Below are 26,230 nucleotides of genomic sequence, written 5' to 3' on the forward strand. Positions count from 1 at the left end.
TGGAGCCAAAAAAATAAAATAAAATAAAAAACTTCTCACTGTTTCCGTTGTTTCCCCATCTATTTGCCGTGAAGTGATGGGACCAGATGCCATGGTCTTAGTCTTCTGAATGTTGAGTCTTAAGTTAACTTTTTCAGTCTCCTCTTTCACTTTCATCAAGAGGTTCTTTAGTTCTTCTTCACTTTCTGCCATAAGGGTGGTGTTATCTGTATATCTGAGGTTATTGATATTTCTCCCAGCAATCTTGATTCCAGCTTGTTCTTCATCCAGCCCGGTATTTCACATGATGTACTCTGCGTGTAAGTTAAATAAGCAGGGTGACAATATACAGCCTTGGAGAAAGGAAAGAAAGACATCTTATTTTATGCTTTGCACACTTCTATTTTACTAGATATTTTAACCTCAAGAAAGTATTACTTTTATATCTTAAAAGTCTCAAGCATGTATATTTATTGAGCATTTTTTCAGATGTTTGTTTCACTTGCCTATTGTCTGGTGACATTCTGTTTAGCAATATTTATTTTTTCAACAGAAATGAATGAAATAAGATTGCATTTGTGCTATATTCTTAGATTATATAAAGTTTTATTCTAGTAAGAATCTGTGTTATATTTTTCCCTTCCTATTTCACAGCAGTTAGGGTGACTCATTTTCTTTTTCTACTGCTGGTTAAGATTCTTGAGACATTACTTTCCAGTGTCTCATTCATCAGTTTTCTATCAAGTTCAGCTAAATTATTATAAGAGATTATTTGTTTTCCATGCAAGGCAAGTTTTCAACATAGTCTAAATTTTACTTATTGTTCCTATACCTTCCATGGATGCTGAGCTTGAACTAGTATCAATATTCATACATAACTTTTGTGTGTGTGTAAGGAACATGAATATATATGTGTAATTATAGATTTTTAAAAATTATAGATTTTTTTAAAACATCATAAACAGAAGGGTTTACTTTGACCACCTGATGCGAAGGCTGACTCATTGGAAAAGACCCTGATGCTGGGAAAGATTGAAGGCAGGAGAAGGGGACGACAGAGGATGAGATGGTTGGATGGCATCACAGACTGGATGGACATGAGTTTGAGCAAGCTCAGGGAGTTGGAGATGGACATGGAAGCCTGGTGTGCTGCAATCCATGGAGTGACGAACAGTCAAACACAACTTAGCAGCTGAACTGAACTGAAACAGAAGGGAATACTAAGAGTACAGACATTGCCAACGCTAATGAATGAGAAAGTTGCATTTGCTTTGGGAAAGAAAGTGATTGCCTGAGTTTTAACTTCTATATGAAAATGTTATTCAGTCAGTCATATCTGACTCTTTTTGACCCCATGCCAGGCTCCTCTGTCCATGGAATTCTTCAGGCATGCGCTGGATATTGTGTACTGGAGTGGGTAGCCATTCCCATCTCCAGGTGATCTTCCTGACCCAGGGATTTAACCCAGGTCTTCAGCATTGCCTGCAGATTCTTCACCATCTGAGCCACCAGGGAATCCCTAACTGCTATTTGGATGTCAGTTAATAGGAAAGTCACCGTACAAAAAGGAAGCCACATTACTGAGCCGGTAATGAGAAAGGGAGAAAGAGAGGGGGAGGAAGGGAGGAAAGAGAAATAAAGAATGAAAGGCAGAAAAATCAGGAAAAAGGGAGAGAGAAAGGGAAGGAAGGAAGGGTGGAAGCCAGGCAAGCAATGGGAGAAATTTGTGTATAAACAAAGGGCACTCAGTAGGTTTCCGGTCCAGTGTGTTTCCTTTGCTTATTCCACAGATTAGATTGTCAAAACTCTGCGTCTCTCAGAAATTGAGGCTATTAGCCATTTACAACTTACTTTGAATTAATTTAATCAGATTAGGAGTTTGCTTAGAACCTGCCAAAATCAGCCAGCATGAGGAAAATGGAGTTTTGAATGAAAAGTGGAACTGACAAGAGAGCTTGATTTTGAAGCACGGAGCTGCTGCTCCAGGAGGAATGGATGCGGGGATTTAGTGGGTGCGGAGAGCCTGGGGCATCCGGAGGGCCCTGGATGCCCGAGGGCTAATTGGGAGAGTTTACCAAGAGGTGAGAAGTTTCCCAAGGCAAACAGCATGCTTTGTGCTCTGGCGAAGGTCCCCGGTGGCAGTGCACATTCTTGATATCTGCTCTAGTTACATTTAATCACAGTGATATTATTTGTGAGATTTAGAGGTACTGCGTTCTCTAAGAGGACAGCTGAAGGTTATGGGTTTATACCTAGGTGTCTGTTGAGTTTTATGTCCCACTGGTTTTGCTTGTAAACTAAAATGTATTATAGTTTAAGCCTTTGCTCATTGGGCTAATGTAACATTAATCATGTTTTTAGCAGACTTGAGATTTTTAACCCTGCAACTTTGTCAGCATTCCAAATGTCATGTTTCACATGGGCCTTGTGAAGTGTAGACTAGATGTATCAGAACTGAAACAGGCTTTTCATTCCCACTTTTGAGCATTTCAGGCTTCTTCAGAAGGTTATAAATTTGAAATGTAATCTGTATCGTGGTGTGGGAAAACACTGTGGTGAGAGATCTGGCCAGATGAAAGTGCAAGTCTGTTCGCTATCAATGCCTTTTTCCTGAGAGATCCACATTCCATTTCAATATATTTTATCTCTCCCAGTTCTCATGAAAAAGTCACCATTAGAATACATATATATATGTTATCTAATATGAACGTATGCATGTTATATATATATATACATATATATACGTATATACATATACATATATACATATATACGTATATATATATGTATATATATATATATAAAAAATGTGTTAGGATATCAAATTCAGCTTTTATTACCATGACTACTTTGTTTTAGATGCCAAAAAAAGTTGTACTAACAGTAAACATTTAAGAAGTTATAGTTCCATGAGCCCAAAGCAGGTGCTTTAGAAAGAAAGTGAGGAAGATTGTATTTAAGAAAAAGAAACTTGTATTAACCGTCTAGGGCTGTCCAAACGAAATACTACGATCAGGGTGGCTTTAAACAAGAGAAATTTATTTTTTTTAATTTATGTATTTTTAGTTGGAGGATAACTGCTCTACAGTATTGCATCGGTCTCCACCATACATCAACATGAATCAACCACAGATAGTGCCCACCCCCTCCTTCTTAAGCCTCCCTCCCACCACCTCCCTCCCCCTTATAGTTCTGAAGGCTGAAAGTTGGAAATCAAAGTGTCAGCAGGCCATTTCTCTCTGAATCCTCTGTCGCAAGCTTTTGTATTAGCTTCTGATAGTTGCCAGAAATCCTTGGTAGTCCTTAGTTTGTAGAGGCATCACTCCAGTCTCTACCGGCACTATACAGTGATGTTGTCCCTGTGAATTTTAGTCTTTATATGCCTGTCATCCCTCTGTGTGTCTGTGTTAAGTCTCTTCTCCTCTCCTTTGAAGGTCACTAGTCATACCAGATTAAGGACCCACCCTACTGCAGTGTGAACTGATCTTAACTAATTACTTCTGTATGACTCTATTTCCAAGTTAGTTCACATTCACAGGTACCAGGGGTTGTGACCTGAACATAGCTTTGTGGGGGGCACAATTCAACCCACAAAACTCAAACATAGGAATAAACTAGATGACAAATATATACTTAAACCATGATAAAAGAACAAATGTTCAAAATAAGAAAAACGAAGTGTTATATTATTCATTTATCATATTATTCTCATCTCTTAATGAGAGTATGAAATGACTCAAAAATGCTACTTTCCAAAATCTAGTTTCTTCCTGTATGTGAATTTATATTTATTCCATAGGCTTAAATTGGCTATTTTAAATTAACCTTAAACATTTATATTTTCTATGTAATTCAAGATTTGATTTCTGCTTCATTCAGCATTAAATATTTCAGTTAATGTGGCTTCCTAGGTGGCTCAGTGGTAAAGAATCCACCTGCCAATGCAGGAGACACTGGAGATGCGTGTTTGATCCCTGGGTTCAATCCCTGGGTTGAGAATATTCCCTGGAGGAGGAAATGGCAACCCACTCCAGGATTTTTGCCTGGAAAACCCCATGGACAGAGGAGTCTGGAAAGCTAAGGTCCATGGAGTCACAAAGAGTTGGGCATAACTGTGACTAAGCGTACACACCCACTGATTCCACTTAATAGTTTTCACATCAAGTAATTCATAACTTTTGGAAAGTTTATTCAGTGCTAAGCACTGTATGGGTTACTGAGAATGTAAAGAGAGAAGCTAGTCCCCTGATCTTAAAATCTTGGGAAATGGATGAAAGCAAATTTTAGTAGATTTAGAAGTATGTTTGTATTATGGCAAGGCATTAACACAATGATGAGCTAGACTTTGTAGAAAATAGCTCAGGAAGTCTTTCTGATACAATGGAAACCCATGCTGTCTCCAAATAGAAGACAGGCAGCCAAGTGTGAGAAGGAAGGGCATGGCCACAAAGACCCAGATTAAGGAGAGAAAACATAACAGTGAACCTAGATTCATGCATGAATGGTGTAATGTGGATAATTTATAAGATATGTTATTAGAGTGATAAACAATAACTAAATCACAAAAAAGAGAGTTGGTACCCATTGTATAATAAGCACTCAATAAATGCTTCCTTAGAGACAGTATAGACAGCCTCTGCTATCAGATTGTTTGGGTTTAATCTCGCCTTTGCATTTATTTGAAAGTAATTTAGCAGAATTAGCACTCAGTGCATTTTGTTATTAACTGTTGCACTTTATTTAAGATCATTCTCTACTGATTCACTTTGAAGTGCATATACATTCATGGGAACTTGATATTAAATGATAAAATTGGAGGTTTTCTCACAAATATCTGTGTCTACAAAGTTTTCATTAAATCTTCTTACTGGTCATCATGGTACTCTACATATATTTTTTACCTGGGAAAAAGAAAAAATAAGTGCAATAACTTTTTTTGTAATTCTGACACAGTATCAGTTCAGTTCAGTTCAGTCACTCAGTCAAGTTCAACTCTTTGCAGCGCCATGGACTGCAGCATGACAGGCCTCCCTGTCCATCACCAACTGCCGGAGCTTACTCAAGCTCATGTCCATTGAGTTGGTGATGCCATCCAACCATTTCATCCTCTGTTGTCCCCTTCACCTCCTCCCTTCAATCTTTCCCAGCAACAGAGTATATTCCAATGAGTCAGTTCTTCGTATCAGGTGACCAAAGTATTGGAATTTCAGCTTCAGCATCAGTCCTTCCAATGAATATTCAGGACTGATTTCCTTTAGAATGGATAAGTTGGATTTCCTTGCTGTCCAAGGGACTCTCTAGAGTCTTCTCCAACACCACAGCTCAAAAACATCAATTCTTTGGCACTCAGCATTCTTTATAGTCCAACTCTCACATCCATACCTGACTACTGGATAAACCATAGCTTTGACTAGATGGACATTTGTTGGCAAAGTGATGTCTCTGCTTTTTAATATTCTGTCTATGTTGGTCATAACTTTTCTTCCAAGGAACAAGCATCTTTTAGATTCATGGCTACAGTCACCATCTGCAGTGATTTTGGAGCCCCAAAAATAAAGTCTGTCACTGTTTCCACTGTTTCCCCATCTATTTGCCATGAAGTGATGGGACCAGATGCCATGATCTTAGATTTCTGAATGTTGAGCTTTAAGCCAAATTTTTCACTCTCATCAAGAGGCACTTTAAAGTTCTTCTTTTCTTTCTGCCATAAGGGTGGTGTCATCTGCATATCTGAGGTTATTGATATTTCTGCTAGCAGTCTGGATTCTGGCTGTGTTTCATCCAGCCAAGCATTTCTCATGATGTCCTCTGCAAATAAGTTAAATAAGCAAGCAGGGTGAACATATACAGACTTGATGTACTTATTTCCAGATTTGAAACCAGTCTGTTGTTCCATGTCTGGTTCTATTGTTGCTTCGTGACCTGCATACAGTATTCTCAGGAGGAAGGTCAGGTGGTCTGGTATTCCCATCTCTTGAAAAATTTTCCACAGTTTGTTGTGATCCACGCAGTCAAAGGCTTTGGCATAGTAAATAAAGCCGAGGTGGATGTTTTTCTGAAACTCTCTTGCTTTTTTGATGATCCAGCGGATGTTGGCAGTTTGATTTCCTCTGCCTTTTCTAAATCTAGCTTGAAATTCTGGAAGTTCTCAGTTCACATATTGTTGAAGCATGGCTTGGAGAATTTTGAGTATTACTTTGCTAGTGTGTGAGATGAGTACAATTGTGCAGTAGTTTGAGAATTCTTTGGCATTGCCTTTCTTTGGGATTGGAATGAAAACTCACCTTTTCCAGTCCTGTGGCCACTGCTGAGTTTTCCACATTTGCTGGCATAATGAGTGCAGCACTTTCACAGCATCATCTTTTAGGATTTAAAATAGCTCACCTGGAATTCCATCACCTCCACTAGCTTTGCGCATAGTGATGCTTCCTAAGGCCCACTTGACTTCACATTCCAGGATTGTCTGGCTCTAGGTGAGTGATCACACCATCGTGATTATCTAGGTCATGAAGATCTTTTTTGTATAGTTCTTCTGTGTATTCTTCCCACATATTCTTAATATCTTCTGCTTCTGTTAGGTCCATGCCATTTCTGTCCTTTATTGTGCCCATCTTTGCATGAAATGTTCCCTTGGTATCTCGAATTTTCTTGAAGAGATCTCTAGTCTTTCCCATTCTATTGTTTTCCTCTGTTTCTTTGCACTGATCACTGAGGAAGGCTTTCTTATCTCTCCTTGCTATTCTTTGGAACTCTGCATTCAAATGGGTATATCTTTCCTTTTCTCCTTTGCCTTTAGTTTCTCTTCTATTCACAGCTATTTGGAAGCCCTCCTCAGACAACCATTTTGACTTTTTGCCTTTCTTTTTCTTGGTGATGGTTGTGATTATTGCCTCCTGTACAATGTCATGAACCTCTATCCATAGTTCTTCAGGTACTCTGTCTATCAGATCTAATCCCTTGAATCTATTTGTCACTTCAGATGTTGAATCATAAGGGATTTGATTTAGGTCATACCTGAATGGTCTAGTGATTTTCCCTACTTTCTTCAGTTTAAGTCTGAATTTGGCAATAAGGAGTTCATTATCTGAGTCACAGTCAGCTCCCAGTTTGTTTTTGGTGACTGTATAGAGCTTCTCCATTTTTGGCTGCAAAGAATATAATCAATCTGATTTTGGTATTGACCATCTGGTGACGTCCATGTGTAGAGTCTTCTCTTGTGTTGTTGGAAGAGGGTGTTTGCTATGACTGGTGCGTTCTCTTTGCAAAACTCTATTAGCCTTTGCCCTGCTTCATTCTGTACTCGAAGGCCAAATGTGCCTGTTACGCCAAGGGATTCTTGACTTTCTACTTTTTCATTCCAGTCCCCTATAATGAAAAGGACATCCTTTAATGGTGACCTCCTTCAAAAGTTCCCCTGCAGGCACTGCTGCACTCAGTGAGGCCAACCCTGAAGCAGGCCACATCCCACTCACGTCTCCCCTAGGGTCTCCTGGACACTCACGGGCAAGTCTGGGTCAGCCTTCTGTGGGGTCAGTTCTCCTGTCTCCTGGGTCCTGTTGCTCACAAGGTTTTGTTTGTGTCCTCCAAGAGTCTGTTTCCCCAATCCTGTGTAAATATTGGTAGCTCTGTGGTGGGGTTAATGGCAACCTCCTCCAAGAGGGCTTATGCCCTACCCAGGTCTACCGTACCCAGAGCTCCTGCCCCTGCAGCAGTCCACTGCTAACCCTTACCCCACAGGATACACTCAAACACAGTTCTGTCTCAGTCTCTGTGGGGTCTCTGGGTCCTTTTGTGCCCAAGGTTTGTTTGAGCCCTCTGAGCTTCTCTGGCAGGTATGGGGTTTGATTCTAAACGTGATTTTGCCCCTCCTACTATCTTTCTGGGCTTCTCCTTTGCCCTTGGATGTGGGGTATCTCCTCAAAGTCACCCCAGTGCTGCACAGCCGCCACTCCAGCACCACGCAGCCAGACACAGTATCACAAATTTGTAAATGATTATCATTAGCAAGTATTGGGGTAGAGTATATCACTATTGCTTTAAGTCATCATCAAACATTGTGTTATGAAGAATGCAGCATGACAGACCTATTTCTTAGTATAGGGAAAGGAACTGAAAATGGAGCATAAAAACTTAAGGAAGATTTTTGAGTCAAGATGCAGAGTTTTGGGTTCATCATGAGTAAGAAAGTCCTCTATATTAAATTATTTTTTAAACTTATTTTTGTTTTTTCAGCTTTATTGAGGTATGATTAACAAGTTAAAAACTATACATATTTAGGTATAAAACATGGTGTTTTAATGTAAGTATACCTTATGTAATGTTTATCGCATTCAGTCAAGCTAATTAGCACATCCATTGCTTTACATAGTTTTGTGTGTATGTGTGTGTGGTGAGAATACTTAAGATTTATTCCACTAGAAAATTTCAGATATGTTAATACAGTAATACTAAGAATAGTTACCATGTTGTACATTAGATATCTAGTTTATTCACATTACAGCTCAAAGTTAGTACTCTTTGATCAGCATCTCCCATTTCTCCCACATCCTCTGTCCCTGCAAACCACTATTCTACTCTCTGTTTTTCTAAGTTGGACTTTTTTTAGATTCCACATATAAGTGAGATCACACAATATTTGTCTTTCTGTTTCTGGTTTATTTCACTTGGAATAATGTCCTCCAAATTCATAAACATTTCACAAATGGCAAGATTTCCTTTTTTAATGGCTGACTAATATTACATTATGTATTGTGTGTCTGTTTCTTTATCCATTCATCTATTGGTGGACAGTTAGTTTTGATCCAACAGTTAGTCAGCCAGCATATCTTATGCAGTTTTCAAAAGAATAATAAAATCTCTTAATTTTTGATCATCTAAGATGTTTTCCTGTTGCCTTTACACATGAGATTAAATTTGGCTAGACTATAATACTTTCCATGTTATATTAAAGAAAAATAAACTCTACATGACTTAAACAATAGGAATGTTACTGGCTTATATAACTGAAAACAGTCAAACATAGAGTAAGATGAAATACTTATTTTAATAATATCATCAAGATGCAAGTTTTCATCTCACTCCTCTCTGTCTTCTGTGATGTCACTTTCATCCCATCCTTGGCCCTGTCATAGTTGTAAAAATGTACTCTCAGGTATATATGCCTCCTTTTTACAGGAGAGACTAGATTAACTATGATCATGTGATCCAGACCACTCTGAACCAGTATCTGGGGTTGGAGGAATGCAGTACATTGATGTGCTTATGTCTGTTTTTCACCTAGTTCTATTAGATTAAGACATCATCATTCACCTTTGATCTCTATAGTTGGACCTAAATCCTTTCATTCAAAAACTATTATACTCTAATATTGAGTGAGTGAGTGAAAGTCGCTCAGTTGTCTCCAACTCTTTGCAACCCCATGGACTATAGCCTGCCAGTCTCCTCTCCATGGAATTCTCCAGGCAAAGAGTACTGGAGTGGATTGTCATTCCATTCTTCAGGGGTTATTCTGAACCAGGATTGTAACCCAGGTCTTTTGCATTGTCAGGCAGATTCTTTACTGTCTGAGCCACCAGGGATATATAGATATTATTAATTTTTCATTTTTTGAAGAAATAATGTGGACAGACCATTTTTATTCCTATGTGGATAAATACACACACATTTTTTAAAAAATTTTTGATAGTGGTAAGACTTGTCCTTTTCTAAATCCAGTTTGTACTTCTGAAAGTTTTTGGTAGACATGCTGCTGAAGCCTATACTGAAGGATTTTGAGCATTACCTTGCTAGAATGTGAAATTAGTGCAACTGTACAGTAATCTAAACATTCTTTGCATCGCTTGGATTTTAAAAAGGCAGAAGAACTAGAGATCAAATTGCCAACATCCATTGGACCATAGAAAAAGCAAGAGAATTCCAGAAAAAAAAAAACACCTGCTTCATTAACTACACTACCTTTGACTTTCTGGATCAAAACAAACTGTGGAAAAATTCTTTAAGAGATAGGAGTACCAAATCACCTCACTTGTCTCCTGAGAAACCTGTATGCACATCAAGAAGCAACAGTTAGAACCAGACATGAAACAATGGACTGGTTCCAAATTGCAAAAGAATACATCAAAGCTGTATATTGTCACTCTGCTTATTTAACTTATATGCAGAGTACATCATTGAAATACTGGAGCTGGATGACTCACAAGCTGGAATCAAGATTGTGGGGAGAAATATCAACAACCTCAGATACGTAGATGATACCACCGCTGCTAATGGCAGAAAGTGAAGAGGTACGAAAGAGCCTCTTGATGAGGGTGAAAGCGGAGGTGAAAAAACTGGCTTAAAACTCAACATTCAGAAAACGAATATCACGGCACCAGGTCCCATCACTTGGTGGCAAATAGATGAGGAAAAGTGAAAACAGTAATATATTTTATCTTGTTGGGCTCCAAAATCACTGAGGATGGTGATTGCAGCCACAAAGTTAAAAGATACTTGCTCCTCTAAAGAAAAGCTATGACAAACCTAGGCAGCATACTAAAAAGCAGAGACATCACTTTGCTGACAAAAGGTCCATATAGTCAAAGCTGTGGTTTTCCCAGTAGTCATGTATGGATGAGAAAGTTGGACCATAAAGAAGGCTGAACACTGAAGAACGGATGTTTTCAAACTGTGATATTGAATAAGACTCTTGAGAGTCCATTGGACAGCAAAGAGATCAAACCAGTCAATCCTAAAGAAATCAACCCTGATATTCATTGGAAGGATTGATGCTGAAGCTCCAATACTTTGGCCACCTGATATGAAGAACCCAAAAGACCTTTGGCTTCATTGGAAAAGACCCTAATGCTGCGAAAGATAGAGGGTAGGAGGAGAAGGGGGCAGTAGAGGATGAGATGGTTGAATGGCATCACCAACTCAATGTACATGAGTTTGAGCAAACTTGGGAGATAGTGAAGCAAAACGAAGCCTGGCATGCTGCAGTCCATAGGATTGCAGCATTTCTCATGGACTTAGCATGAATAGTAACAACAACAAAGATTTGTCCTTTAAAATTGTAATTAAAATTTTTCTTTGCTAGAGTGACCTAAATCTGTATCCTCTTCCATTAATTTTGGTAAACACATGGTGAATTTTTAAATTTAGCATTAAGTTTGAGAAAGTTCTATCTTTGATATCTTTGTTTTTTTTTTAATGTTCTTATAGTTAAGGAACTTTATTCATGAACTATAATTTTATTTTTAATTATTTTTGGAGATAATTTCTCTTCCATAGTTTCTTTCTTTTTCTTTCCTAGAACAAAATAAATTTTTTTGATCTTCCCACCAAAGTTTCTTTATTGTTGTTTATAAAATTTTTCTTTAGTTATGTTTTTATATTTCGTGTTTTTCTACTTGTCCCATTGTTGTACTCAGAAACTGTTGAAATACCATGAGATCTCTTCTGACTTCAGTCATCTGGAATGTGATCATGGTTGGCTGTTAAGCAGAGTAGGATCAGTTTAGGGGAAAAGAACAAATATGGTTTTAGGAATGGACATGGGATGCCAATAGATGTTTTAAAAATGGGATCTGGAACACCATATAGAGGTGACTGTGATGAAAATTTAGAGGTTATCAACATATTAGTAAAAGTCAATTAGATTTCTGAGTAGAGTGAGAAAAGAAAAAAGTAGCTAAGGAGCGAATCTTGAGTAACAATTTAAACAGTTAAAAACAAAATCATAAATATGGGAAGAAAAAAAATATTGTGGAAACAATGTCATGGAAACAAATGAGTAGATATAATACTTTAATACAAATTTCCCCCAAACTGCTTTTTGGATATTGCTATCACACCTAAGAAATTGTTGGTAACATGTCATGAAATATATGCACTCAATATGCCAGCAAATATGGAAAACTCAGCAGTGGCCACAGGACTGGAAAAGGTCAGTTTTCATTCCAATCCCAAAGAAAGGCAATGCCAAAGAATGCTCAAACTACCGCACAATTGCACTCATCTCACACGCTAGTAAAGTAATGCTCAAAATTCTCCAAGCTAGGCTTTAGCAATACATGAACCGTGAACTTCCAGATGTTCAAGCTGGTTTTAGAAAAGGCAGAGGAACCAGAGATCAAATTGCCAACATCCACAGCATCATCGAAAAAGCAAGAGAGTTCCAGAAAAACATCTACCTCTGCTTTATTGACTATGCCAAAGGCTTTGACTGTGTGGATCACAATAAACTGTGGAAAATTCTGAAAGAGATGGGAATACCAGACCATCTGACCTGTCTCTTGAGAAACCTGTATGCAGGTCAGGAAGCAACAGTTAGAACTAGACATGGAACAACAGACTGGTTCCAAATAGGAAAAGGAGTACGTCAAGGCTGTATATTGTCACCCTGCTTATTTAACTTCTATGCAGAGTACATCATGAGAAACGCTTGGCTGGAGGAAATACAAGCTGGAATCAAGATTGCCAGGAGAAATATCAATAACCTCAGATATGCATATGACACCACCCTTATGGCAGAAAGTGAAGAAGAACTAAAGAGCCTCTTGATGAAAATGAAAGAGGAGAGTGAAAAAGTTGGCTTAAAGCTTAACGTTCAGAAAATTAAGATCATGGCATCTGGTTCCATCACTTCATGGGAAATAGATGGGGAAACAGTGGAAACAGTATCAGACTTTATTTTTTGGGACTCCAAAATCACGGCTGATGGTGATTGAAGCCATGAAATTAAAAGACGCTTACTCCTTGGAAGGAAGATTATGACCAACCTAGATAGCATATTGAAAAGCAGAGACATTACTTTGCCGACAAAGGTCCGTCTAGTCAAGGCTATGGTTTTTCCAGTGATTGTGTATGGATGTGAGAGTTGGATGGTGAACAAAGCTGAGCACTGAAGAATTGATGCTTTTGAACTGTGGTGTTGGAGAAGACTCTTGAGAGTCCCTTGGACTGCAAGAAGATCCAAGCAGTCCATCCTAAAGGAGATCAGTCCTGGGTGTTCATTGGAAGGACTGATGTTAAAGCTGAAACTCCAATACTTTGGCCAACTCATGTGAAGAGTTGACTCATTGGAAAAGACCCTAATGCTGGGTAGGATTGGGGGCAGGAGGAGAAGGGGACGACAGAGGAAGAGATGGTTGGATGGCATCACCAACTTGATGGACATGGGTTTGGGTAAACTGCGGGAGTTGGTGATGGACAGGGAGGCCCGGCGTGCTGCGATTCATGGGGTCGCAAAGAGTTGGACATGACTGAGAGACTGAACTGAACTATCATGAAATATTTAATCATTTTCCTATTTAAAATATTTTAATAATACACATTTTAATAAACTTTTAACTGTATAACAATTTTATATCTACAAAATTATCATAAAGATGGTACAAAGATTTCCTGAATACCTATCCCACACCTAGTTTCTCCTTACAGTAGTGTGACATATTTGTTACAATTGATCAAACACAGTCAATACATCACTACCTACAAAAAAAAAAAAATTTAGTTACTCAGTCATGTCCAGCTTTTTGAGACCCCATGAACTGTAGCTCACCAGGCTCCTCTGTCCCAAGAATTCTCCAGGCAAGAATAGTGGAGTGGGTTGCCATGGTCTCCTCCAGGGGATTGTCCCAACCCAGGGATCAAACCTGGGTCTCCCTAATTGCAGGCAGTTTCTTTACCATCCAAGCCACCAGGGAGTCCATACTTATTCAGATTTCCTTAGATTTTCCCATATGCCCCTCCTTTTTGTTGTGCCAGGATCCCATTTAGGACCCCATATTCTATTAATAGTCATGTTTCTTTTCACTATTTTTGGTTGTGACAGTTTCTCAGTATTGTTTCTAATGATACAGAGCTAGTCATGTTATCTATTTTTCTTTGTGTTTCTTTAGATCATTGTTAACCCTTCTGGAACTATAAAATAAACTTGATAAAATATGAAAATCCTTGAAAAGCTGATTTATAAATCTAGAAAATGGGAACTTGACAGTTTTGAGGTTTACTGATTAATTGTTTCATAGGATAGCTCTCAACTGGAATTTGTCTGATGTTTCCCTTAGACTGAAGTATACATTTTGGGAAGGAAGACCACTGAGGTGAATTGCCATTTTCATCATATAATACAAAAATTAAATGTTTTTAACATTGTTTAACATCAATGTTGATGTTACTCTTGATCACCTGGCTTGCAGAAATGTTTGTCAGCTTTCTCCACTGTAAACTATCTTTTTCTCTCTTTCAATATTGTGCTCTTTGAAAGGAAATTACTTCATAGTTACTATGAAGTTACTATGCTCAGCCCACACTTAAGGAGTTGGCAGATTTGCTCCACCTCCTTAAGTATGGAATATATAGCCATTAATTTATATCAGTATGTATTCGTGGATATTTATTTTGTATTGATACTTTGGGTTGTAGTCCAATACTACTTTACTCATTTTGTTGTTTAAATTGCTTCAATTTTGGCCCTTGAGACCTCTTTCATTTGGCTCCTATATCCCTTTAATGTATCTTCACCATTGTTTATTTTTATTTTTATTTCTGGCACTTACTTTTTGGCACTATAAGAAGCTTCAGGCCCATTTTGCTGAGTCCTGGCATCAGAGAGTTCTCCAAGACAATTCTCCATTTTATTGGAGAATGGTATTAGAAACCAAGATCTGGGTGATAATATGTATTCAAGTCTACTGGAAACATTGCGTACTGGGCCCTCCCCTAACAGAGCGAAAACATACATATATTTAGATTATCTTTTTTTTATCACCAGCAATTTATAGTTTTCCACATAAATATGTATTGTACATATTTTTTTAGATTTATACCTAGGTATAGGGTCACAAAAAGTCCGATACTATTGAAGCCACTTAGAATGCAAGCTCCTTGCTAATTTGACACACTTGCATATTGCAATCTGATTACTACTGTTAGTTAGTGATAGTCACTCAGTCATGTCTGACTCTAGTGATCCCATGAACTACAGCCCACCAGGCTCCTCTGTCCATGGAATTCTCCAGGCAAGAATACTGGAATGGGTTGCCATTCCCTTCTCCAGGGGATCTTTCTGACCCAGGGATGAAACCAGGGTCTCCTACATTGCAGGTGGATTCTTTACAGTTTGAGCCATCAGGAAAGCCCTACAATAGTATTATTTAACACTTCATCACATGATTTTATTATCATGTCTTTTTTGTGCTGAGAACATTTAAGATCTGTTCTCCTAGCAATTTTCATGTGTACAATGCAGTGGTGTTTACTATAATCAAAATGCTGTACATTAGAACCCCAGAACTTATTCATTTGCTAATTGGCAGTTGAATTTTATATATCAATCTTGTTTCCTGAAATCTTGCTCTAGTTGCTTTTTTATTTTAAAAAAATTGCTTGGGATTTTCCTATATAGACAATCTTATCATCAACGAATAGAGACAGTTTTATTTTTTCCATATTTATCCTTTTTTTTCCTCCATTTTGTCTTATGGTATCAGCTAGGGCTTCCTATGTGATGCTGAATAGGAATGGTGACAGGGGACAGACATGCTTGCCTTGTTCCTGGTGTTCGAGGGAAAGCATCTAGCTACTCACTTTTGATTGTGTTAGCTGTAGGTTTTTGTAGATGTCCTTCACCTATTTGGAGAAATTCCCCCTCTACTCCTAGCTTGCTGAGTATTTTTTATTATGACTGAGTGCTGGATTTTGTTAAATGCTATTTCTTCTGTGTCAATTAATATGATCACATGATTTACCTCCTTTAGTCTGTTGATATGGTAGATTACATTGATTGATTTTTCAAATGTTGAAACACCCTGCATACATGAAATAAATACCATTTAGTTGCAGTGTGTTATTATTTTTATACATTGTTGAATTTCACGTGTTAATATTTTAGTGAGCTTTTACTTTGTGTCTATATTCAAGAGAGATACAAGTCTGTGATTTTTTTTTTCTTGTATCTAATTTTAGTGTTAAAATAATACCAGGCTCATTGAATGAGTTAGGTAGTGTTCTGCTTAAAAAAAAAAATTGTGGGGAAATGATATTACTTTTTCCTTTAATGTTTGGTAGAAATCTCTTGTGAAACTGTTTGTGTCTGTAGATTTCTTTGGAGAAAAGTTATTAGTTATTAATTCAACTTATTTATAGATATAGGACTAGTCATGTTATCTATTTCTCCTTGTGTGTATTTAGATTGTTTTTAATCCTTCTGAAACTATAAAATATGAAAAGTCCCAAAAAGAGATTATAAATCTAGAAAATGGAATGAAGCAGGAATGATTTAAAAAAAAACTTACAAAGTGAAGTCTGCTTTAAAATTTTAATCAAATCAACAAGAATAGATCATTCCATTACTTAAATGTTTTTCTTTTTTTTCCTGTTCACATGTATGTTGTGTGTCCATGTGTATCATCATTTGTTACCCCAGGTTTTAACTTACTTTTGTATTTTGTTAATTGTATGTTGTGTCAGGTCTTATTTTAAAACTTTGCATATGATTTTCGTGGTCATTTAGGATCATTTTCTTTATAAGAACTTGAATCATTCCTTTCCCTGATCACATTCAATTTACATTTAACATTTATTTTTGGGGTATTCTTAGTATTTTAGAGGTATTCCCATTAGGAAACATATTCAAAATACTTTTGTATTCTTACTATATCTTGCTTAAATCTGAAACCACTATAGTGTTTGTGGCTTGAAATTTAATTTGGTGTAATAATGGACTTTTGTGCACAACAGTGATGTCTTGGATTTTATTTTTTAATTGTTAAGTTTTAAAGAGATATGTGGTCTTTTTGCAATCAAAAAATGGGCCAAAGAACTAAACAGACATTTCTCCAAAGAAGACATACAGATGGCTAACAAACACATGAAAAGATGCTCAACATCACTCATTATTAGAGAAATGCAAATCAAAACCACAATGAGGTACTATTTCACACCACTCAGAATGGCTGCTATCCAAAAGTCTACAAGCAATAAATGCTGGAGAGGGTGTGGAGAAAAGGGAACCCTCTTACACTGTTGGTGGGAATGCAAACTAGTACAGCCACTTTGGAGAACAGTGTGGAGATTCCTTAAAAAACTGGGAATAGAACTGCCATATGACCCAGCAATCCCACTGCTGGGCATACACACCGAGGAAACCAGAATTGAAAGAGACGCGTGTACCCCAATGTTCATCGCAGCACTGTTTACAATAGCCAGGACATGGAAGCAACCTAGATGTCCATCAGCAGACAAATGGATAAGGAAGCTGTGGCACATACACACAATGAAATATTACTCAGCCATTAAAAAGAATATATTTGAATCAGTTCTATTGAGATGGATGAAACTGGAGCCCATTATACAGAGTGAAGTAAGCCAGAAAGAAAAACACCAATACAGTATACTAATGCATATATATGGAATTTGAAAGATGGTAACGATAACCCTATATGCGAGACAGAATAAGAGACACAGATGCATAGAACAGTCTTATGGACTCTGAGGGAGAAGGTGAGGGTGGGACGTTCTGAGAGAATAGCATTGAAACATGTATATTATCATATGTGAAACAGAACACCATTCCAGGTTCGATGCATGAGACAAGGGCTCAGGGCCGGGGCAATGGGATGACCCAGAGGGATGGGATGGGGAGGGAGGTGGGTGGGGGGTTCAGGATGGGGAACACATGTAAACCCAGGGCTGATTCATGTCAATGTATGGCAAAAACCACTACAATATTGTAAAGTAATTAGCCCCCAACTAAAATAAATAAATTTATTAAAAAAAAAAAGAGAGAGATATGGTCTTTTTGGTCTCAGCTTCCATGGGAAATAATGGAAGTGCTTACCAAAAATGACAAGAGAGACTAACAATTATAATTTCACACAAATAATAATGTCTCCAGGCACTTTAAGACAATGATATTAGGAAGTGTAGGGTGACAAAAAGATATCATATTTTATAATAGGGTAACATCTTTATTATTAATGCTTGAAATTGTGATAACTATCAATGTTGTCCTAATATTCTATCTAATTTTATTAAATCACTTGTCATTACCTAATGCCTTGGCACTCTGAAGTGCTCAACAGACACAGTGCTATTTTCCTCAGAATTGACTGTTTGGCTTTCAATTTGCTTACTAGACTATCGGAAACATGAGATTGAGTGCTATTATCATTATTTTTTTTAATCCCACACAACAGTTAGCCCAGTGCCCCTGTGCAGAGTTGACATTAATTATAATTTTTGAGAGGATAAATGAATCAAAAGATGAATGAATGCTAACATCACATGCCAACTGATGGGTAAACCATCATCTCATTGCATTGGTAACTTCAGTTGTCTTTTCCTTACCTCTTCTGATCAGGTGTATTACTTACTTCCCTATTAGTATCTTCATTCTCCTTCTTCTCAGTCTATATGGAGATCTCATTGATTCTTACATGGAAGTTGATAACCTAATCAATAAGACAACTAAATTATCATATACATGGGTCTGCCCAACTTCTGGAGTAGTTATAAGGGTATACCAGGGAGTGAGAATCTTAGGACTGTCTTAGAATTCTGTCTGACACAGCAGCAAAAGTGTTCCTATTCTAATCAATTTCCTATCATGATCTTGCTACTTCCAGCTTTATGTAGGTGGAGAGTCCATTCTTAATTATCTGGGAAAATATGGTTTCCCTTGGGGATATTTTGATTACCCCCTTGACTTATTTTATCTTTGATTATTTTCAATCTCACTTCCTTTACCTTTATCCAAACTTTCTTACAAGGCACCCATATTTCTTTTCTTTCTTCTTTTAGAGACTATTCTCTTTGTAGAATTTATTTGAACTTCCCCCTTACAAAGACTAACCTTTTATCATTCCAACTCTTGATATGAAATTTTTATCTAGTACCATGCCTCCATTGTAAATTATCCATGGATCAGAACTATCACGCAAAATCAAACACCTGAGTATAGAAACAAATTGTAATCAACAATAAGATAATTTTTCACTCCTTTTAACTTAACCATTGCATTAGTTTTCTCAGGCTGTCATAAAATATACCACAGACTGGGTGACTTAAAAAGCTGACATTTATTTCTTAAGCTACTGCAGAAGTACATATAGTTGTGTAATTTGCATGATATTTTCTTGGTAGATTGTAATAGACCATTCAGAGAAACATGTCGAATATTTTTGTGGATTGAAAGTGAGGCGCACACACACACAAAAAAACATTTTCCTACATTTTATTTGATTCCATGAGAATTCTGAGCAACCAATTTTATTTCGCTATGTTGGAAGCCAGATCCAATGCAAATCTTTCAGGTTAATGCATGTAGTCCTTTCAGAATGAGATAGTAACTCATTTGTTATACAATATTATCTCGACATGCATTTTTAATGAATTGAGTCTTTCAGTTTACGTGCACCCATCAAACCTAATAGTTCACCCTCTCTAGAACCATCTTCACTACTTTTTGTAACTTCAATCTCTAGTTTCTAAGATAAGAAAACAGAAATATTATTTTGCGGTCAGAAATAGCAACACAGTATAATTTCTATTAAAGTATCAGAAACAACTTTGCAAAACTATCCATGGTAGTACTTTTATAGTATATCAGAAACGTTTCTTTTTTGGTCATCTTCTGACTACACTCTGAACTGAATTAGTTACACTAAAAAATAAAAGTTTTACTAGCTATTTGCCTGCAAATGAAGAGACATTCTTCTACCCTTGAGCAACAACAGAAACTAAAATCCCTAAATGAAAAGATGCTGTCTTCTCTCACCATGGTTTTCCATAATTAGGAATTTGGTCAGGAATAAGAATAACTTGATTATAGTCCATGTTATCACACTCCTGTCAACGTCTTTCTCTCTTCCACATGTTGAATGACTTCCTGACTTATATTCTGTGTATATGTAATGTTTGGCTCCTATCTTGTGTGCAATAACTCTTGGTTATCAGATCTTTTCTTCCTGTTACATCAGATAATTCTTATTATTATTTAAACTGTGCTTCTCCTGACTAACTTCTCTTTAGTCTCCTTTTCACTTTAGGCTACCAATGGGCGTATTTTAATCTTTTACAATTCATAATTAATTTTCACAATCAGCCTAATAGCTAAATGAGGTTAGAAATTTAGGAAAGGTAAATGGGATCACTTGGTACTTTTTCATATAAGGAACACAAATTACTTTTGTGCTCGGATACTGCTTCTAGAGGAGTCTTAAGTAGTAAGAACTAACTTTCAGAATGATTTGAGTCTCTGTACCCATGCTACCAACTTTCCATCTTGGTAGGGCCGAATAAGTTTGGGTTGGGTTGAATAGGTACCATCTTTGTTCTTAGAAGTGCTTGGTAGGGGTCTTGTTCTTGCCATGCTCAAGAGTTATCTTAGTGTTATTTGAAAACATCTGAAGAATTTAGGTTAGAATTTCAAAGAAAATATGAATCTTTGTAACCTTCAAATCTTTTCTTCTGTGAAAGAAAAGGTCACTCTTCTTTAAATAGATCGTAAAATTATTCCGAATTACCAGATGCAAAGGCTGAGCAACACACAGTTCAGATTTACCACGAGGAATAGGGTTAAATTTTGCTCTCCAATGACAAATCCCAACCCAGAACAGATTTGTAGCCACGCAGCAAGCAGAACTCGCTGGGTGAACTACACAGGCCATGGTGGGTGCAGAGCTCAGAGCCGGAAAGCAAACAGCTGCTGTAGCCTGATTTCAGTTAAAATAGTGTGAGTGTTTAGTCTGGCGCACGGCTTCAGGGGAGATTGGCAGCTGGGTCAAACAAAGTCCTTCCATTGGCTGTCTTCCCAGGCAGCTTCTGCTAGTATTTAGGTACTAGTGCAGTGTAGGGCCCTTTCTCAGGCAAAACCTAACATCTGACCGCACCCTCTCTTCTTTTTCCAGAAAAAAAAAAGCAGAAAAAAAAGCTTCTTTTTCATTCTTTAGTTAAGATAAATTCTCCAGTAGACAACCTCTCCCACTAATTGTGTATTAGCAGTGTATTTTATCTTGAGAGCTGACGCACAGAGCTCTCAACGTGGTGTGGAAGGCAGACTGTTCCAGGGTTGGATTCATAAAAGGGCCTTTATGGTTTGTGAAAGAATATCTGTGTGCTTAGGCAGGAAACTTTTTGATCTGCAGGAAAGCCAGAAGACATCTAGGTAAGGCTGCATATCAAATCTACTTTTGGGGGGAAAAGTTGGGCAGTGAGAATGAATCATTACAAGCGACGTGAGCTTGGAGTGTGCCTGTTCACTTTTGTAGAAGTTTAAAAGGTACTTATTTGTTTCCTTATTTTTTGTTTGTTTGTTTAAATCTTAAAGGAATACTGTAGTCTGCATTTTGACGATTTTGTTTTCTGCTGTTGAACTGATTATAGTGGATATAGGGTTTTATTATATAGCAAAATCTTTGTAAACTGCCGCAGAAAGAAAGTGTATTTAGGAGGGAAATTGACAAGTTTTAAAGAGTAATTGTAGAATCATTTGAGGACAGAGGAACACTGCATTAGACTAACAAGGGTTTAATTACCAAAAGAAGTTTAATGTTGCTTTGGAAGGAATATTAAGTAAGTTGTCTTTGTCTCTTACTTTTTAATTTTAGTCGCTGATTTAGCCTGTTGGGTCACATTTTTTGTTAGTGCTGAAGGCTGCCATGAATCCCTAATGAGGCCCCTTTGCACATGATTTTGGCACTTGGCCAAGATCAACTTCCCAGCGGCAAGCTTTCTCTAAAGAACCTGGAGCAAAAAAAAAAAAAGTTTTTTTTTTTTTGGATTAGAAATCATGTCTGAAAGCTGCCATAATCAGTTGTGTAGGCATGTCAAAATGACTTTATACAGTAAATATGAAACAAGCATTTAAAAACATTTTCCTCATATTGTTGCTTTTGAGAATTATGAATTCCTGCTTGTGGCCACCTAAAATATGTTATAACAAGAACAATCTTAAAGAAGATTTACCGATTTTTTTGTTTTCCTCAGCAGATCAGTGTAGGGATAATCACACTGAGAACTATATAGTACGAAAGAGTTATTCAAAACACTTAAGGATAATTAGCAGATGAATTCTGAAAAATGTTCATCTCTGTCAGTAATACTCAGTGGACAGTAAGTAATGAAGTTTTCTAAAAGTTTCACTCTGTGCACAATAAAGCTTACCATTTTTAAAATGGGATGTTTTGTATATTTTAAATATCATAGTGTTTAAGATACTAAAAAATGTTAGAACTTTTCGTATAATTTAAAAAATGTATTAACACCTTGATGTGTTTGCAACAAATGTTTTAATAGAAGTGCTTAATATATATATACATGACTGAATAACTTTAAATAATTGTATTTAATTGCTGTTTTGTGATAAAAATGATGTTTTTTTGTGTGTAAAAGAAATCATAAAGACACCTTCATCTGATTTTTAGAACTGTCACTTTTTATTTTATTATAAAAGAATTTTTTCATGAACACCAATGCATTACTTTATACTCCAGCATTTTAAGAGTTAAACTCACAGGTTGCAATGAAATACCTTAGTAATCAGATACAAACAACCTCAGATTTTACATAACCATTTTCAGCAATATATTTAGACATTAGAAATAGACATATAGAAGTGTATTTAAAAGCAGAACAGTGGGATCTCAGTTGCTCTGTTTTCTTTTTAAGAAACCTTATTATACTAACTGTTATTTTGCCTTATATGTTAGTCTACGGTAATCTAGAGTGAAACTTTATTTTTCACTTTAAAATAATCATATTTTTTAAATAAATATTGATAAGAACCTGATTTATTCTTTAAAGAATCATGAGTTAGAGCTGCTTTAGTAGATATGTGTTTCATATATTTATCGCTATGTTTATCTTACCTTTTTTTTTTATTGCACCGTGAAAAGATTGCTAATTGGAGTCATAGAAAAAAGTGAACATTAACTTAAAGTAAATTTTAGCATTAGCAAATGCATCTGATTTCCTTCAGATCAATTTATGTATGTATATGCAATTTATGTATGTATAAAATATTTTTGGTATTACTGTGGGGTGAGTTATGATACTGTATTTACCTTGCTATTAGTTGCATTCAGGCATGAAGTGTTTTAAGTTACATCAGTCAACATTAAAATACAGAGATGCTATAAATTGGGAAAGGGCAATACATATCTGATATTTATAGATATTTACCTGGATAAGTTCTATACTTCCTTGTGAGATCACAGTTGAATTCTCATTTAATCTAATATTTTGTATTCTTGAAAAAGAAATTAATATATCAGATAGATATTTCAAAATTTGAATAAAGCAGGAACATTTTTATTGAACATCAAACAGGTGCAGGAAAAATAAGATAGCTTGCTTATTCAGCAAGGTCCTTGCTTAAAAATTATTTTTGAATTCTATTTTTATCTTAACCTTAGCTGTCATAACACAACATTGTGTTCTGTTTCCATTTAGTTTTTAATTAATTGTCTTGCTTATTTGAAATTGACAGAATATTTCTCTTAAATATGTTAAGAAATGTTTCAAGTGATGATTTTAGCTGTTGCTGTGGTAGGGTTTTTTGGCTACTAGAGGCCATAGTAAAATAAATGCGGTAAAATGTCAAACTTTTAAAATGCACAGATACGTTAGTTTGTGAGGTCAGAAGAAATTCAATTGTACAAAATTACTGACAAATACTTTTGAATTGAGGTAGAAACACATTAAGTATTGAGAAAAATTTTAATTGTGTACTTTACTGAAAATGCTAAGAAATTTACTTTCTTTTGCAATAGTTAAAAATTATAATTGAATATTTCAAAAATGTATGCTTGTTATGGAATTATTAGCTAATTTTTCTTTTGGGACAATGGCTGCAAAACACTGAATACATTTTTTCACTGAGTTGACATTTTAAAACAACATTCAGAATACAACTACTTTTAAAAAGAAAAATATTTCAATATTTTGTTAAGTTTATTTGCAAAGAACGTTTTGAATAATTTGATTTATTTATTATTTTTCCCAATCTCTTGGAAATTTAAAAACCTATTCCTCTTTACAATCTGGAAACTACTTCACTCTTTAGAGAAAGTGAAATTCATTTGTAGTTGTCAATTTAAATTATGGGCCTTTACCGTTTTAAGTGTGACAGTGTTTTGGTTAGTTTCAATTATGCAACAGGCACATAAAATTCTTTCTTTCCCTCCAGTTAAAAGAAATATTAAATAATTAAGTATAAAATGTTCTTCTTGTTGAAAAAAAAAACACACTTTAAAGCTGCAGTATTTTATCCACAAATTTTAAATGTGAGAAATGTTATAACAGGGCATTTTTGTTGAGCATTTTATTATTCAAACAAAATGCTTTGTTCTAAATAGTAAATCCAGCACTGAGGTAAATGTATTGCCACATTAGATAGAATATAATTATTGAATTTTGGCATACCTGCAATGACCTCTGCCATAAAAGATTAGTATACGTGGGATGATCTTGAATTTGTAATAACAAAAGTAGATGGTGAAACATGTAAGACACCAACCTTTGTTGTACTGGAGAAAGTATGTGCTAACAGTAAAGAGATACGTTTTGTGTAAACTGCTGATAGTATTTTGTCATTTAATGAATACAGTGAATCTTGAACATTAAAAAATTACTTTTTTGAAAGTGCATTTATAAGACTTTTTCCGTAGAAATAACTGTAGTATTTTATTCTTTTCTGAGATGAACAACTGTTATATTTCCATGTAGCTAATATGTAGCTATAAATTAGAAAACCAGGTATTTATTTAAATGTTATGGTTTGATTTTAAATACAATTTATATTAAATAAAAAATAAATAATGCTTTTTTATTTTGTCTATTTCATATAAAAGAACGATCCATTTGCACTTGTTGCATTTCTTATTAACTATTGATTTAATTTTAAAATTATCATAAAGTAAATATTACTATTTGATATAGTTTTTAAACATGGTAGGATTTATTTTATAAAAAACCTGACTTATTATATATTTAAACAATGGCAATTTATATCTAGCTGTATATTCTCTCAAAGTCAAGATCAGCAAAGGGCCTCTTTTTTGGTGCTCAATTATATTTTCTAAAAAAATCTAGTTTTTAGTTTTAACTTTTAGCTTTCTTGTTTATGTGTCCAGGTACATCTTCTGCTCTGAGTAAATCCTAAGATATCTATCTTGTGAGAATTAGGCTGGAAAATGTAGTAGTGGGTTCTAAGTTTATTCTTATTCCATAGTCCACTGAATAAGCAAAGATTTTGAGTTTTATATTGAAAGCTAGTTTATATATAAATCAGTATAGACAATCATATCATATCTGATGATTTTGATAATTTGAAGCAATGAATATTCTGTGTAAATTAGTGGTCATTTACATATTTGTGTAGTGATTCTAGATAATTCATTAGTATTAGTTTTAAAGATTTACTAATTTATGGAAAATGTATAATGTGATTATTGGCTTAAAAATTATTAGTATTTACTAGTTTTATAATTGCCTCCACTTTGCTATTCTTGAGTGTCATATAATAACTCTCCTAAAAAATACCATGAGACTAAGCTGTGCCTTATTTTTCATTTCTCCCATTAACTTAAGAGGTCAACATGTGTGTGTGGTGTGATACCCGAAAATATTTCAAAAATTTTTTTCTCTCCTGAGATTATCAACTACTTTACTATTTGCAGAGATTTTGAAAGGAATGACTGTATTTTTTTTAATGTTTATATAAATGTGAGGAATACAGGGCTTTCTACAGACTTCAGTTTAAAAAAAAATAGAAAATAAAATGAAGATTAATGACATGGTGTATTTTTATAGCAACTAATTACAATTTGTTCTTCATCCCCAAACAACAAACTGGAAAGATACACAGTGGGCTTTAAGAGCAGCCTTCATTTGCTTTTCATTTAAGAGCTACTAAGAAAGTGGTAGCAAAGTGATGATTTTGGTCCAATCTAATATGATGTATAATGTTTCAGGCCCATGTAGTCATTTCCCATGTCTTGCTTCAGAGCCCCCGTAAGACTAATCTCTGAAATTTTTGCAGAAGTATGTTGCAGAACACACTTTTCTTGTTGTTAACTGGAGGGTCCGTGATTGGGTCTCTTTGGCAAAGGCAGTGTTCTTCTCTGTATAGTAATTTAAAAAAACAAAATCACAATTTGGGTAGATCAGCTCAATCAATTGGCCAAATTAGCACAATAACCAAGCCAACTGAGCCTTAACAAGGATAATTAGTTTTTCATTCTTCACTAAACCTGGGCACTTTCCTGAA

The sequence above is a fragment of the Giraffa tippelskirchi genome, chromosome 2, assembly GCF_054371585.1.
Source record: "Giraffa tippelskirchi isolate mGirTip1 chromosome 2, T2T-mGirTip1v1.2.pri, whole genome shotgun sequence".
NCBI lineage: Eukaryota > Metazoa > Chordata > Mammalia > Artiodactyla > Giraffidae > Giraffa > Giraffa tippelskirchi.